A 13,348-nucleotide genomic window follows, 5' to 3' on the forward strand; every position below is an offset into this window, starting at 1 on the left:
ACATGGGGTCACCCTCCACATCTGGCCATTCCATTATATTTTTGAACAGACAAAAAGGGTCCAAAGGCGTATTATTATGACACGATTCTCGGCCACAAACAAAGTGCCATGTGGTCAGGCTGCACACTGCAGTCATATATATTAAATATGGGTTTGGATGGCCTTCAGTTAAAGCCAGTGAAAGTGGATATGGTGGCTAATAGGCATGTCAAGATCTATGTCTTTAAGGTTAAAGGTTCTGGTCACAGTTATCAGTGTCCGTTATCTACAGCAGCACCTTGAGCTTCTTAACTGATTTTAAGTGATCTAGCAGATGTGGCTGCTGCTCTTCACTTGCAGACTCATCAGTTTGTGGGTGCTTTTGTAAAAACATGCTTTTATTAGCCTTATGATTCCTGTTCGCATGTGAGTGAACGTTCGCTGAAGGGCAAAATTCGAACACTTCAAAGAGTATCTGTTTCAAAACGCTGATTGATAACTGCTCACCTGGTCTGTCTGGTAAGTCGAGAGCCATGCAGCTACACTGCAGATTTACACGACATCTACTAATTCAATATTCTCGGCGTCCATGCCTGCCTGTCATACAAACTGCATGTTTGGCATGTGTGACTGCGGTGGGCATCTCCAATTTTACACCATGTCATCAGATCAAAAGGGCGGCTGGTGCTGGCGGGTCACAGGACAGGGTGTTGTGTGCAGCAGCAATTTTGGGTCATGTGTGAACCATCCAGCATGGCTGTCATCAGAGCAGCCCCGGGGTGTGCTCCTGCTGAGTGATGGCCTCACACCGGAGCCCTGATCAGGCAGAATCTGGATTACATATTAAACATCTGCTATTTTCAGATAAACCAGGTGATTTGTGTCCTCATGGAATGTATATTCATTTGTACTCGAACAGGCATCTATTGCTAATGAATACAAACTACATAAATAACAGAATTACTACAGAAATACCAGAAGTTTTAGTCTTTTGTTTTGTTGAATTCTTTGAGTTCGTGTTTTGAGAAGGTAAATAAAGACCTGCACTGTAAAGTGTAACACTTCTCCCTATGAAGTGTAACAGGAGAAACTCAAAGGAACGCCCCTCAGCAACAGTTTGTGCTGTTATTGAGCAGATCCTGTGCAGTGAGAAGAATTCACCCTGGCAGATGGTGGGGCCGAGGCCCCCGAGGCCCCAGGCAATGCTACACCCTGGGACCCGGATACCTAATCATGCCCTGTTGAGCCTCTCACCTGCTGCTCTACTGCTCACAATGTTATCTCATCTCCCTGACCTATTGTGGCTCCCATCGGTGATAATGACAGTTAAGAGACCCACGCAGCGCTGGAGCAGGAGCTCGGTCTCCCCGGAGAGAGTCAGAATCATGGGAAACCTCAGAGTAATCGATCTCCCCATCCTGCCTCCTCTGGTGGATCTTATTTCTTATCTCGTATTGCAGTAAACTACTGTGGTGTCTGTGATTAAAGCACAGATTGTTTTGACTTTCACAGCCACTGTTTTTAGAGCGCAATCTTATTTTATTATTACTTTTTTTAATAAATCAGTTGTCAGTGCCCCTCATACACTGTAGGAAATAGAATTATAACAATGTAATGTAAAATCCACAGTGGCATTTAATTTGCTCTTTGTCTCGTCTCATCAGTCTAAAGTCTAATTTCACAATAGACAGAAGAAATTCCACTTGCTCGCCATCTAGCTCAGAAAGTGTTCACAGACCATAGCTATGTGGCCTTGGGTAACCACAGTTAGTTGCATTTTAAAAATTCTGTTCGCGCAACCTACTTAACCAAACCACAGTATTGTGAAGATCTTTTTTTGTTGTTGTTGTCCTCTTTATTTTTGTGCTTCACTATTTTCATTTTCACTTGGTCATTTATCATGAGAAAAAAACCCTCCTCTTCATGTGCGACCTCAGTTCCCACATCTCAGACAGACATGGTCACAGTGGCCCATTTTTCACTGGGCTCTGCCCAACTTAATTAGACTTTCATTACTTCGGTCTGAATGTGTACCTCATCAGTAAAAATGAAGATGGGAAAATGACCTGCTAGGTCAAAAATAATAAAAGGGGTATTTGTTAAGTAAGTTTGGCATTTTACTTTTTGTCAAATATAATCCACTTATACTTTGTAAGCAAGTTCTTTTCTCTGTGTTCAGAATGTATTTACATAACTGATCCTGGGGCACGGTTCCCACTGAAGTGAATGCATTTGCTTATACACAATGACTACATTAAGGAGACAATAGCTTCCAGTTGCACATACTGTACTGTCAATCCTATAGCTGCTGGTTTGTTTCTCTATATTTCTTCCCCAACAGGTTTTTAACTCCAAATCCACAAGTTCCCCCAAATCTCACATGAAGTCATTTAAAAAAAGTTAATTGACTGGAAGTCCCAGAAAATTCATCTCAAGGTCAGACAAGTCAGGTCCTAAATTGCAGAAACCTAATATCTACATCCCAAATGCTACAAGCCTCAGTTAGCATGCAAAATTTTAAAATTTATGACATTACATTTAGAAAAGTGAACAAGTATGGCTTGTTTGGAAGGGTTGCCAAGAGAAAGGCTCTTGTCTTTAATGGCAGAACAGCGTAAGTAGCTTCTGAAGACTTGTCGAACAATGTCCTTTGGCGAGCATCACATCGCATTTGGTGGAAACGGAACACAGCAGATGAGCACACACACCTCATACCAACCTTCAAGCAGGGATTTGGCTGTTAATCAAATGCACTTGATTGAGCAATAATCAGCAAGTGTGAGCAACTCAGAAGAAGAAGTTTGGGCAGTTTGCTGATCTGGATCATTCAGGTGTGTTTAAACAGTACCACAATTTTCCCAGACGTCCCAACAAATTCATCCCAAATGACAATGATAAGAAAAACTGCAAAAAAGAGAAGAAAACGACCAACTGGCAAGCAGGTTCTGTCGCTAATCAAATGCACTTGATTAATTGATTATCAACAAGTATGAGCAGTTCTATGAAAGCAGACATTTGGGCAGTTTGCTGGTATGCAGCATTCAGGGAATCGGGGCTTGTTTTACAGACCTGGGCACCTTGAAGTCATTGAGTCAACCATGAACTTGTCTGTAAAAGTATTCTAGACTCAAATGTGAGATCATCTGTCTGACAGCTAAAGCATGGCTGATACTGGATTGTGCCATGGCCCTATTTACGTACAAATAATTCACAGAGTGCAAAAGTGCAATAAATGTTTACATTTTGGATGCAGATGTTTGGATAAAGAACCAAATGATGTGTAAATTAATGTCCAGTTTCTTCTTAAATAATGATGAACTGACATCTCTTAAATTCTAAAGAAAATAACTACATTTCAACATGATATCATCTTAAATCAGCAGAAATCTCTTCTGGCTTTTTGTTGGCTTATTAAAAAAATGTGTGGGCTACATATGACAGTTTTAAAAGCCTTTGTTTGGGGTCTAGTTGTGCTTGTGTGCTGCACACATTAAGGGAAGGAAGTGAAAGGGATTTCACAATGACCTGTTTCTTTATTATTTTCTCTATGAATGGAAAAAACAGTATCTTGTTTCTTTAGTAAATTACAACTGAAAAGAGAACAAAAGAGATCAGATGGAAGGACCACACCCAATAACTCTCTGACTGATTTCAATTATGTTCCCTTTGTAGCAATACAATCTGTATCTAGTCAAGAGAAAGGAATGTTTTCACATGGGATCTCCTACAAATTCGACCTCCTTAAGCATTAAAGGCCACTTAAATGCTGGTTATTTAGTGAGACCTGCTTAAAACGAATAAAATTTAACACGATGGCACATTTTCAATTTCAGTTTAAGAGCTTTGTGATTCATAGTTCAGGAAATCTGGAGGATATCTTGTGTCTTTCCACTTTGGCAGGATTCCTACTCTAAATCAACCATGCATATGTTATGTGTAATGTTAAAAATCTCACCATAATCATAAGATTATTAAAATATTTCACTCTGGATGAGGCTCAGATGTAGGCTGCAACTTTTCCACCGACAGAAAAAGGAGAACACACATGTTGACAGACCTCACAGATAGTTGGTTGAATTTCCTTCTTCATAACACAGTAGAAACTCCCCCAACAATTCTGCAATGTAACATCAAAGAAAAGTACTATCAAAATGACATTGTTGTGTTCAGTTTATGGGCGAGAGTTGTTGATGTAGGCTGGTACAATGAAAATAAATAACATTTGGCATGTCTTTGTTAGAGAAATGTTCTTACTCAGAGAGGTTTTATGTACAATCCAACAGAAGCCTGAAAACAAGAACCTTAAAAACCTATTCAAACCCTTTGTGACAAATGAATGCTAGCGCTTCAATGCAAAAAATGCATGACCTCCCACCCACGTCCCGTGTCCTCAGTGGTAGTTATGACCCCGACTGACATACTTCTTTTGCAGGCCAAGCAGATGTTAGACCACCTTCCCGTGAAACAGAGGGGGTGTTTTCAATGCAAGACAAGCTGAAGTGACACGGCTGATAACCCTGTGCCATTGTGTGCCTGGCTGCCAGAACATCTCTGTTTCATTGCAGTGCGTAAAACATGTTGGAGATAACAGCCAATCCCAAACATTCCGCAACAGAAAAAACAAAGCCGTCATTTTTCTCTCACCAAATCTCGTTTCTTAAGATAGATTGCATCTGTAAGACCACCATAATTCAAAGAGAGGAAATCTGATCGTTTGTAATGTTTTGTCTCTTGGGACAAAGTGGCATTTTGTAACATGTATGAAAACATATTTGGTAAGAAGAGAGAGCAGATTGGTGTGTGTTTGTGTTTGGAGACTTATTAGGGCATAACTTTTACATTTACGTCCAATAGTTGGTATACAACCCTTTTTAGAAAATGTTTCAAGCTGCTTTATTTTGAGACATGAACCATATCGAATTGGCCCCAGTTGTGCATTTTATTAGCTAAACATGCAAATGTGTCTTAATTAAAAAGCCCTGGCTTTTAACATCAAGTCTATTTTTGTTATAAGCAAAATGCAGGAGCTAGGCCATACTTGTGGACAAAACTGTGGGAAGAAGGACTAATAGACTACTCTAGCACAAACAATCTTTTACACTTATATAAGTTGTTAACTATGCTTGTGTAATGGGTTAGTAGCCCAAAGCAGGTGCTACACAAAGAAGTAATCCAGACACTTTGACCAAAGAAACCTCGGTTCAAGAGCCTAGTTAATGGTATGGATCTTTATAACACTACTGCTTTAAAAATGAAGACTTCTCCGACTTTTTCCCATCCTGTTAAATTCCAAATGAAAACATTCTCAACATGTTACAATCAACAATTAGACACAACAGTAGTTGAGAGATTTGCTGTTTCATATTGTATTTGTGACAAGTGCATTTAGGCATATAAGTACAGGAATATGCATAACACAGCCTTGGCAGACCCATTAAAGAAGTCCTGCTATGCTTGTGTGGAGAAATCGAGGGAAGGAAACAAAGAGTTTCTCTGATCAGCAGAGCAACAATAATCTTTTCTGCTTTAGCAACTTTCAGGTAAAGATAAAACAAGAGACATCAAATAGAAAAGGAAAAACACAGTCAATCACTGTCTGATTGACTTGAACTGTATTCACAGAATAAGCTTAATCTGCAAAGCAAAAGCATAATCAAGCAAAAGAAAATGGATGAACTCTGACTGACCTTATGAAAGGTCATACAATGGTCAGTGAGTTTTTGTCTGTCACTCTGTCTTTATCTATGAGGCTGTCAGCTCTTTAGCTATAAAAACAATTGATTTTGTAATTAAGATGCTTTCAGACTCTTTTTTTGTTGGCTAGAGTATTCCAATCAACTGATACTGAATTTAGATTTAACAATAAGCCTTCCCAACTTTCCAGACTCAGAGAATCACCATACCACCGGTCCGTAACCCTCAAATAGCAACAACAACATAATCACTTTGTTTGCTTTTCATTTAACATATGGAAAAAAGTGACTCATCTAATGGTACACTGAAAAATCAAAGCCCCTCTGCATCCTCAAGAGGTGGCCCCAACATAAACAGCGATCTGTTGAGCAGCAGTGTAAACTTCCTTTTGCTTGCTCTGATGCACACACTTCCTGAGGGGATTGGGATCTACACCAGACTGAACCCCATTCTCCATAACGGGGTGGAAGTGTTCCAGCCAACCAGACAAATTCTTGCTTGCATCTCTGTCTGCATGTATCTGTATGCAAAACCTAAAAGACTGCATGTGAAAAAAAAAGCAGACATAAGCTGTGGGGGCATTTGTATATTTTCAGGGCTTAAAACTAGAATTACCACCACCAGCCAGCTCAGAGCTGTTAGAGTTTACATGTCTCCACGTACTGGATAAAAATGAGACTTTAAAGGAATTTAATGAAAAGTATTAAGTGTTTTTTTGTCTGCCCATAAACACAAAACACAAAGTTGTAGTCATAACAGTAAACAACGTTTCACAAATTAACACAGACACAATCTGACTTCTGTTCTTGAGTTATGGCACTAAGAAAGTTATTTTTGGATAAAATAATAACATCACAAGGAAGAACATCAACATGGTCTTAATATCAGCACTTTCTCATTTGATTTCATTATAAATTTGTCTAAAATGCTGTCATAATAAGCATAGGAATAGTTGAGCTTCAGTGACCTTTGACCACCAAATTCTAATCATTTCATGCCTGGTTCTAGGGGACTTTTGGACCAGCTCTGTATCTGTAAGTGTTCTTGATATGCAGTACTACTTTCACAAGAATAAGATAGACCAGGGGTGGGCAATTCCAGGCCCCGAGGGCCAGTGTCCTGCAGGTTTTAGATCTCACCTTGGGTCAACACACCTGAATCACATGATTAGCTCATTACCAGGCCTCTGGAAAACGTTGAGGAGCTAATTTAGCCATTTAAATCAGCTGTGTTGGTTCAAGGACACATCTAAAACCTGCAGGGACACCGGCCCTCAGGGCCTGGAATTGCCCACCCCTGAGATAGACAGATAAACAACTGGAAAAAACAAACAGTTGTTGTCAGTATGGAGGTCTAACAGTATCCAAAGGTGTAGTGCACACTGCCTGGTATTAAAGATGGGCTACCAGTATGGCTCTAAGGGATGATATTAACAACTATTGAAGAGATAAACTCATCATCCCCAGTGGATACATAACTTGTGTACCAATCATGTAATTGTAACTGATCTTTGACCTTTTACCTACTGCTATTGTCAGAATAAAATTTCCTCCAGCCTTAGTCGTGCTTTGTATTTGGTGCTAATTAGAATATGAACTAAGATTGCTACTAAACATCAACATACCGATGCTATCACCATTACCTTATTGGCATGATGAACATATAGTAAGCATATAGTTGGGGCTGGACCGGGTGACCTTGAATCCTCTCTTAGTTATGCTGCAATAGGTGCAGGCTGCTGGGGGGTTCCCATGATGGATTGAGTATTTCTTCTCCAGTCATCTGCATTGAATCGTACTTGTTATAAATCCCGCCTCTCCCTGAGCCTGGCTCTGCCAGAGGTTTCTTCCTGTTAAAAGGGAGTTTTTCCTTCCCACTGTCGCCAAAGTGCTTGCTCATGGCGGGATCATGTGATTGTTGGGGTTTTCTCTGTATGTATTATTGTAGGGTCAACCTTACAATATGAAGTGCCTTGAGGCGACTGTTGTTGCGATTTGGCGCTGTATAAATAAAATTGAATTGAAAATTGAATTGATGTGATATTTCACTGTTGTTAATTCTCTTTCGTTAGTTCTAATTTTTACTTGAAATCAAATAACTATTTTTAACAGTGTCTTTTGAACTGTTTCATCACACTCTTAGTTCAAATTAAAGCAGCCAATAAAACATCGGTTCATACCCTCATAGAGCAAGGGTGGCCAATTAATTTTCTCAACAGGCCACAAATAGGGCCTAGTTGTAACATCTACTCTTGCCAGTAGTGGTTTATAGAGTGATAAAATTAATACTGAACAGAACCGAGTTTAGCTTATTGATGTCCATCACAGTAGTATCTCATAGATTCTCATGCAGCCCCTTAAGAAAATGAACTGCCTAACCCTGATGCAGAGTCACCGGTGACCAGTGGCATTTAAAACCCTCGTGCACACAGTGTTAAGCCTTAATACATATTAAACTGGTTATCTATTAAAGTAAATCGGCTCCAGTACACTGTTTGTTATGATGAGATATATTCACTATAGAAACAAAAGTGATTTTTGTACCAGGCTTCACACATTCTTCTTTTTTCTGCTGTAACTCTGACTCAGGCCTTTATAGAGCATACAGATTTTTCAACCCTGGAGTGTTATTGGAGGTGCAAATCATTTGGCCATATATGGTTCCCTGCTGATAAAAGAATAAGGAAGTGTAATTTTTGCCTCTTTGCTGTTCTTTTGCTTCATTGTTTAGCCTTGAAGGCTGCTGCAGCTCATTTCCCACAAAGTCTTGTCTTAAGATGATGTTCCTCAGATATAAATGATGTCAACACTACATGTTTTCTGAGAAACAAGTCTGTTAACTTAATTGTTATGATAAAGGTGGATTATCTAGCCGGTCCCACTAATTCAATGTGTTCTGCAGTTTATTTTTGATTTCCTGCACCATGACTGGAGATTCATATCTCTGCTGGCAGTAGCCCAACTGCAACAAAATCACATCTATGAAGGTCCCCAACCTTGGCACTTTGAGAAACACTACAGCTAGTCCAAGAGGTCATAGCATTGCACTATGGAAGACACGACTGGGGTACAGTAGGTATGTGTAAGTTTGGACCTCCTGGGGGGAGTCCCACCCAGGAAGAATGGAGAGGAAACCGCACAGATGGAGGTCAGAGTTGGGTGGCTCACATCCTACTCAGTGTTTGTCCTGTTATTCTAATCTACGCCAACACACACACACACGTGGGATCCCGATTGGGGAATAAGGCCTAGGGAATCATCTCAAAAAGCCTTCTTTAAAGGCTCGGCAACATATGGAAAATTCTACAAACTGCAGAACTCTACACTACTACAACTCATGAACAAGAAAGCATGGAATGACACTTAGGAAACCGCAGGATTTTAAGAATTGTTGTAAAATGCGGTCTTTGGGGTGACCTTGCTGCAAAGTCGTGTAAAACCAATATAAAAGAGTATAATTAGAAAGAATACTGCTCTTAACTGTCATTTTTCATCTACGGAGGACTCTATATCCAACCTTAAGGCATGACTTGGCAAGTGTAAAGTCCTTAAAGCCTTTGAAGACTGTCCGACTGATGTATGGCATTTCAATATATGATATCCTTCTGTGATTATTTGCGTGGCCTGTATCATGTTTTTTCCAGGCTGTTGCTGAGTCCGGAGGCTAAAGCTGGCCGATGTCATGTTTTTCATGGCTGAAACACGGACACCATCCTCAGATGTTAAACGTATTGAGAGTAAAAGTAAACCCCTCACTACTGTGTGGGACAGGGAAAATACATTTATAATACTTATCATGCTGTGTTTGTACCGATTTATTATCTGCTAAATACTAACACACCAATAAGCCTGATGCATTGTTGCATCCACAATTTTTTTTTTTGTAATATCACAAGAAAAGCGATTCCTGGATGGTATTTACAGCACACGACTACAAAGGCACAATCTCCATGTGCACCTTTCCTGAATATGTGACTATGTTCTCATTGTCTCATCAAAGGTCACACCGAGACACGTCAGGCAAACTCTGGCCAAGACCAACGAAGCAGCGGTAGTGACCTGGGAAATCGGGATCTTTCCGTCAATACTGCAGAGACAAAGAGATGTCAGGGGATGATGACCCTTTCCAGCTAATCAGAGGGAAGGTCTCCTCCCTCTACCTCTGCTCTGACAGTGAAGAGGTTTCCATGTTTGTGTTGGCTCGTGGACGCCTGGCGGTACATGTATCCTTTCTGGCACAAGTTGATGATACAGATACTTATCTTCTGTCTTTGCATGGAAGAGAGGAAGCCAGAGTTTCATCAATTAATCTTGTTTATCACTGCCTAAATTCTGAATCCCTGTAAATGTAATTATTCAGTTTCCTTTCACATAGTTTTTGCCCAAATTCCTGGACCACATAATCCACAGATAAAGTTATTGTAAACCACATCTTGAAAAACTAATTCAGGCTTAATTTCCATGTCCATTTTCTCGTCACCTCAAATGTATTTCAATTTTCAGTGACAGTGGGACATGACTGAATTTATAACAAACACTGGCTGTCAGTCGGTCAACCACTTTGGCCTAGATTAGAATATATTACTGACAGCTGAATGGTTATGATGTTTTGTTGAGACATTTGAATCTTTAACAGATGTCCATTGTTGGAGTCCAGACCATACATCTCCTTTGTGCTTCTGATGTAATTTTTTAATGTTACTATTCCCCTTTCTTTAGTTGTTATGTACACACTGCAAATATAAAAAGAGTTAGCCCCACAGAAGACAAACATGGTTGATGAAATGCAGCTTTGGCTAGCAGGAAAATGGCTCCAAACTTGAAACTTGACCTAAATATTAAATTTTTTCAAACCACTGCCATCCATCCAACTCTTTCCTAATGAGTTTATGGCCCCAGCAGGTAGTTTCAAGTCTTATTTTGTAAAATAGAGTCCCTTTTAAAGTAAAAAAGAATAACAAAAACAGTAGAGTTAATTTTATCTCATGGCCGAGTAGCTGTTCGCCTGTGAGTCAGATGATGGGCCATGTTTCAAAACACCAAGAAACTAGTCAGCTTTAGACTTCACAACAGGCCTTCACTAACCTGTAGGTGACAATGAATCCATCCATTTTTCATATACAGGACATACACCATAATCTATTATATAATTATTTAAGTATATTATATAATTATTATATAATTTATTCCAAGATCAGCATAGTAAAACTCCCACCATTGTGAATAACTCTTGGCTCATATACCCATTGCCATGTTTTATGGCATTATTGAGTTAAAAAGGCTTGTAATGAATATATTTCATGTTTTCTGAACAGAATAATTGACTTTTGAACCCTTTGATGCATCTGCTGATACTGTATAATATTTCTTTTATCCTCTGAGACTGTTCCTTTTGTTCTTCAACAGTAGCTTTATAGAGCGATGGCCCTTTTTCAGTCACTGTGGCCAAGCATTGGCTTAAGATGCATATCTAAGTGTGCTCTGACCTGTGCTTTCTTCATGCCGACTGAAATCCACAGTTTGTCCAGAGTCCTGACCCACTCCAGTCTACGCCGTGACCCTGGTAATGTTATACAAATGTCATGCATCACAGGACTAATAGCTCTTGCATTTGGCCTACGAGCACTGTTGCAGAAAAGGTCCTTTGTATGAAAACAGGGACCCCCTAGCCCAATGGTTTATTACATACAAGGTTTAGCAGGGGAAAAAATGCTGTAAGGTTTCTGCTGTCAATGCCATCTCAAAAAATGCTTCCGCTTAATTATTTGTAATGTCTGTTGTTTCCTCAAGCCATTTATAACTCAAGCTGGCTCTTTATTTGAGCGGCCTTTGAGAAGAACAAAGCTCTTGATGCTGCAGTATACTTTGTGGTTTCCTTATTTCAGCATTGCAAGACTTGAGATTTATAGTCAATGTTGCTTTGATGTTAAAGATTGATAAAAGTTGTAATTGTGTTTAACTCCCACAATAAATTGTCTTTAACAAGCTTTGGAGTAACATGTTATCATAATATGACATATAATCCTGTCCAATGATTTTAGCTGAAGAACAAAAAGTTCCCTTAAAGTTGCAATAAAGACATAATTAGCTTAGCAGGATCTTTGGGCTGCCTTTCACTCAGTTAAGCGAATGATTTATTGCCCATTTGGTGAGATAAGATGTTGAAGCCAGGATTTGATCAAAGACTTGATTCTTCTGTAGCCATCACCTCAAAGGAAATGACTTACAGTGAAGCCACAGTAAACTGTCAGAACGTCAAGGTCTGCTTTTTTATCTCTGCCTTTTCTACAGCACCCCGTGGCTTTGCAGTTCTCCCAGCTGAAACCATCTACAGACGTTAAGGTTTCTTATTATAGTGACTGTTTATAGATAAAGATTTCATGTTTGTGTGGTGTACAGAAAAGTATGCAAGAAAATCACACTCACACAGTCACATACAGTACTTTTGAACTGTAAAAATTATTAAAAAAATGATGAATGATTTGAACAGTAAATAAAGATCCTCTCAGACTGCTACAGCTTTAAAAAAAAATATTAAACAATATACCATCAGCAGTTTTGTTTTTATATCTGCCTGCTTTCCTGTTTCACTGTCACTTCATATTTCTTGCATCTGCAAAATTACTCAAAAGTAAACCTGATCCTGCCTGTGGTTCTGAACCAAGTTCTGCAGAATATCTGCAACCAGAAACAAAATAAAGCCTTGTTTTGCCAGAAATCCCAGAGCCTAAATTGCCATTTTATGTCCCAGACAACAGAAAGCTTAGTGATGCAAGCAGGCTGCCATGGAAACCATGGCTGCCTGCTGTATTGGTTGTGTGAGATCCGCCCTTTTGCCCTGACCCTTTCCCTCAATGGTGGCACACTTTCCCTGGGGGATTTCACATACAACATCTGCCCTGTCCCCCCTCACTGAGCCACCCACTCCAAAAGCTGCAGAGCCTTTCTCAATAAAGGCCATCCACACACACCTGCTGAGAGGGTTAGAGGTCATCATCCCAGCAAAGACATGACCTGCAGGGCTCCAGCCTTGGTCCCCCACACCACATAGCAGAGGAGAAAGAAGCACAGTTAAGAAAATTCATTCTTCTCATTTTCCTTCAAGCTATCACTGCTATCAAAATAAAGCCTTTTTCCTGGAATGATCCTTGAGAACACAAGTTGTACTGATTTTTCTAACACATTACATCAGCCTCTGAAAACACTTTCCCTTTTCATGTTCCCAGGTTTTGGTGACCGGGTCCTCCGTCATGTGACTGCTGTGGAGACAGAAGGAGAGGGAGTTCCCAGTGGCGTCTGTTCGGATTTCTGTGCTGCCTGCTGCCTCATCGGGGCCTAAAGGAATCACCCGGCCCTCATCAATCTGCTTCCACATTCCACAATAGCCGACAAAGAGACTCCACTCTCAGTGGCAGATGGCTTCGCCTCAGGCTAACCACGCCAAGCTGCCATTGTTTAGACCGAAGGGTTTTGATGCAGGAACCTTTGTTCCTCCTCCTTCAGTGTCACAAAGGGTCCTAGGATGCAGAAGTTGAATTTAAACCTTCTAATTCTAGTAACACCAATAAAGTTTCCAATATTGAAAATATGCTTTAATATAAGGTATACAGCATGTTGCTATGAATAAGGAAGCTAAGTATGTATAAGATATAGTGGGTAAATAAAATGAAACACTA

The sequence above is a fragment of the Haplochromis burtoni genome, unplaced genomic scaffold, assembly GCF_018398535.1.
Source record: "Haplochromis burtoni strain Fernald_Lab_line unplaced genomic scaffold, NCSU_Asbu1 Contig_21, whole genome shotgun sequence".
Taxonomy (NCBI): Eukaryota; Metazoa; Chordata; class Actinopteri; order Cichliformes; family Cichlidae; genus Haplochromis; species Haplochromis burtoni.